Below are 4,731 nucleotides of genomic sequence, written 5' to 3' on the forward strand. Positions count from 1 at the left end.
GTATTGCATTTTGAAGATTTGTTATAATTGATCAAAGTTAAATCGAGGCTAACGGACAGCAATTCATTTTTATATCTTCTTTTAAAAATGCGCAGGCTCGAAATTGACTTTAGAGCTATGGTCTGCAGGAATTTTTTTCTTAGAATTTTATGAAGAATCCGAATATGCTAGGAACAATGTCGAGAAAAATCGATCCATACAAATTGACCCGCCCTAATATACATACATGCATACATTTGTATGTAGTTAACTTACATTCCCTGTGGGGAAAATCTCTAGTTCTGAACTGGGGCGCTTCTAGTACATTTAGACCCAGTACTGGTTCGCGATAGATCTCTTTTGCATGCAAGCAACTGGCGAATTTAACATGGCGATGTCCTAGGAAGTGTCAATTGCCCCCCGCTGCATCCCTTTTTCGATAGTTCCGAACTAGTCCTAAATTCTATAGTTCCGAACCAGTTCTGAAATCGACAGACGAAAGAAAAAAGTATCATGATTTTTCAATCTTTTTGGTTCTTCCGTGTGTGCGATTTTAAGTTATTTTGGAAATGTGTTTTCAATTTGAAATTAAATTTGTTTGAATGATTGTAAGAAATGTACGTTTACATACCTTTAGCTGTAGCTGAGTTTGCATAGGTGCTCGCTGTTATTTCTTGATTCCAGACGGTCCCAAGATGTTGAAATGTTAACACAAATTCTAGTTTTGTATTACCAAGCTATGAAAAAGCATCTGCGAAGCGCAGAATAGAAGCGTATTTGAACGAAAAAGCCGCCGAACACATATCTATGTAAAGTAAACAAGCCCCCCGCTGCATCCCTTATTCGATAGCTCCGAATTAGTTCTAAATTCGACAAATAAGATCTAGTTCGTTCTGCATCCCTTTTTCTATAGTTCCGAACCATTTCTAAATTCGTCAGTTTAGATATCGATTTCTAGTGAAAAAACTGAAATAAATTAGTTTTTTAAAAGTACCAATTTTCTCCGATTTTGGACTGGTGGGGATTTAGTTCATATCGGACTAGTTCCTTTTTGGCGATAAAGACCTAGTACGGAACTACAAATATGATTCACTAGTCCGCGGTTTCCCTGCAGGGTTCATATGCCTCCATAGAATGCTTCGAGGGCTTATATTCAATACCCTGTATCTGCAAAAACTCAATTTTTCAGGAGAGCAAAAAAACTGTTTTGACAGCTATTTTTAAAAGTGTTAATAATTTTAAGTACCTCCGCATGTCTTAAAAATTCACGCAAAACTAGGATTTTACCTTTAACTCATTTTTTTATTTTAGTTTAAAGATCAGATAGAGGTTATTGCAATTCGAATCGTAACTATTTATATAAAAAAATGTGCTGATAGCGGGTTTTGCAGAATAATGAAAATGCCAGTTCTTTAGATGTCATTCTTTGTTGTTATGTTAAACTAAGTTTTTAACACATAAATCATTGGTTTGCAAACTCGTTCCCTTCCGTGCCCAGGTAACCACATAATTTTAATGGTGTTTTTGTGTCGAAAGAGTTTTGGAGAAATACGAAATCTTCGATAAATCAGTAAATATTAAAGCTACTTTATTCAAAATTTATGCTTGCAACAATTATTTACCAGGAAATACGGCTATGATAAAATTTTGGAAAATGGGCGTGGCACCGCCCATTTATGATCACATATACGTATCTCGGTAACCGTTCTACCGATTTGTACCAAACTCGGTATGGTTATTGTGCTTGCCACATAAAAGCAAAACGTTCAAAATTATTGAAATCGGACTAAAATTACACCCCGGCTTACCATGTAGCGGTAGCTTTCGGAAAGGTGAAAATCATATACTATTTAATATTTGCGCCAGGTATTTAATGTTCGGCTCCGCCCGAACTTAGACTTTCTTACTTGTTCCTAATATAAAAGCCCTAATTACATTTACCAGTGTAGTTATATGAACTAAAAAATACTTGGATGCTAGTAAGCTTGATCTTACATTATCACAGTGCTGCTTAACAGTAAGTTTATTGCTCCTTTAGCTTTAATGTGAGGACTGAAATTGTTTTTATGATTTCATTATTTCCTTTAAGTTTATTGGGAGCTTTGACAGATTTACCCTGAAATCATTTGACGCTGAAAGCTTGCTGGTGTATTTGTTTTTAACCGACTTCACAAAAAAGAGAAGGTTATCAATTCGTCGGAATATTTTTTTATTATTTTTTTCTATGTATGTTACCGCATAACTTTGGCCCACGTTAACCGATTACTATAATTCTTTTTTAAAGAAAGGTGTTACCTGACAGGTGGTCTAATTTGATTTAAATCCGATCATTGGATCATGAATAGATTAACGATAATCTTAATTTCTTAGATGGGAATTGAAATCGGTGTTGTTTTTTTTTTGCTTAAAAATTACCTGTTTATGTAAGCATTTGTTGAAAATGCAGTCTCACATAGAAATGTAAAAGTAAGGTCCCTATTATGAATTGCATTCGACTGTGGTCGAAAGTGCTGATCGAACGAATTTTCATTTGGTATTATGACGCTCATCGATGAAGAATAGCGCTATAGTGAATTTCCCTCGGCTAGGTTGTTTACAATAGTATATTTTTCACCGATGAGAAGTTTCGTTTGCAAATCGAGCAAACTAAATAGTGTGCTTATACATTATGCATGTAAATTTGTGCAAATTAAAATGAAGTAAAAAAGAAAGCGAGTTTATAAAAACGTGGTAAAAATGAGTACAACGGAGTTCTGGTTCAACGATTCGTCAGAGGATGAGAGCTTGGTGAACTGGCCAGGAGTAGAAAATGTTTAAGAGGGTTTAAGTGTAGTCTTTCGAATATATTTTGACATAAAATATATTTAAGAAATTTGTCTACATATTTATTAAAAACTTCCGACTGTCTAAAGAGGCGTTTATGAGCCAAATCTATTTAAAATATTTTAAAACTATCAACAACTTATGTTCTCAGAGAACGTGCCACCTTAGTATTGGGATTTTCTTTCACAAGTAAAACCAACCTTTCGAGCACTTGTTTAATATTCACGACATGTGAACTGCATGAAATTAATAGAAATTGTTTAAAATTAGTTTCTAGCCGCCATAAAGTAAAAAAAACAAACACAAAATCATAAATTTTTCAGAATTTTCTAACACTTCGCTACACCATCGAAAGCAAAATTCTGTTCGACAGAAAATTGGATACTCAACGAAAATTTCGACACAGTTGCATTGCTCATAATTTCACTTTCGATGTTCGATCTTCGATAACCAGCGAGGCCTAAGAGTCACTAGTATTTTTAATGCAATCTTGCCAACAACAGTATTTTCTGCATACCCTTGCATCCAGAACTCTCTTGGCTCCCTTCGTAGTATTTAATAATCAAAGTGCTGTCTTCCCTGATGTCCAGAAGGTTTTCAAAAGCTTAATTGGTCATCTCAGTAGGTTTACTTTTCGGGCCACATGAAAACGGGTTTGTTATCCAGCTGAAGCCATCCTCGGAGTCAATGTTGGAAAAATATTCGATAATGGTTTTTTCTAAACCTTCCAAGTTAACGCTGGTAATGCGCGTTGACGTTAAGAAAATAATTTTTTTTTAATGTAAGTGATAAATGATTTTAGTTTTTTGAATTTTATATGGAAATCGCTAGTGAAACCGGTGTCATCAATTTTCTTAGCGTTAACTTCGAAGTTACGTACGTTTTTCTGATTACTTTGTTTATTTATGGGGATTTCATGCAAATTGCTAGGAATTCTAAAATATACATGTCACCAATAAAAAAATCTCGACGTGCTAGATAAAACCAGAGATGTATTTTAATTTCGCAGGCCTCTGTTATCTTCGCAGCGTCATCCAATACGGATTTTAAATCTAGTGGCGGCATCTTCCTAGTCGCCACGGAATACCGAGGGATCATAGCGACTTCTCGTGGCGTTTTCTGCCTCTTGCTTCATCCTATACATCGCTCCTTTTGTTTTTCGAACCACCGCAAATATCCGCACACTTGCTTCATTTCAAACCATTGTTCTGTACAAATTTGTCGATAGCTTTAAAAATTTCGTCGCTAGTGGCGTAAGTCTAAAATACTTCGTTCTTCTTCGATTTGCATTGCGAATGGGTACCTCAATAACACGAGAAGACTGCCTCTAAAATCGTGTTGATTCGCCCTTTTACAGTGTGATTGTGAAGTTCCAAAGAATAAGTAATATATACACGTGTGCGAAGCTGCTGCGCTTGTTACAAGAATAGCCCAGCCAGCAAAAAATCCGAAAATTAATCCAAAAACGGGAAGAAAAGTGGATGAAACGCGGATTAGGTCTACAAAAGTACCGAAAGTGGTTGTGAAAAGGGTACATTTTCGGCTATTTTTCTGAAAATTTTCTGATTAACCGCCCTATTCCCACACCACTGACAAAACTCAGCGGCTGACTATTGCCTTGACTACTGCGCCTAATACTATGCCGCAAATTTATTATAAGCTGTCGTATGACAATTGTCAGTTTTATTGTTATGACTTACTGAGTAAGTGACAACGGCGAAACAATGTTTATATTGTGTTTTAGGCGCAGTAATTGTGACAATAGTCATATGATGAAATTTGTCAGTGTTGTGGGAATAGGGCGGTAAATTTAGACATAACTTTGTCAGGCGTTGGTACCTACGTATATAGAATTAATGCGTTGGAGAGAGGTAAATATACAAGTTCAACGCGCTAATTTAGGTATCCTTGTATGTATATACCTGTTAC

This window comes from Rhagoletis zephyria, unplaced genomic scaffold, assembly GCF_001687245.7.
Source record: "Rhagoletis zephyria isolate East Lansing unplaced genomic scaffold, Rhagoletis_zephyria_1.1 Rzeph_scaffold_01158, whole genome shotgun sequence".
Lineage (NCBI taxonomy): Eukaryota > Metazoa > Arthropoda > Insecta > Diptera > Tephritidae > Rhagoletis > Rhagoletis zephyria.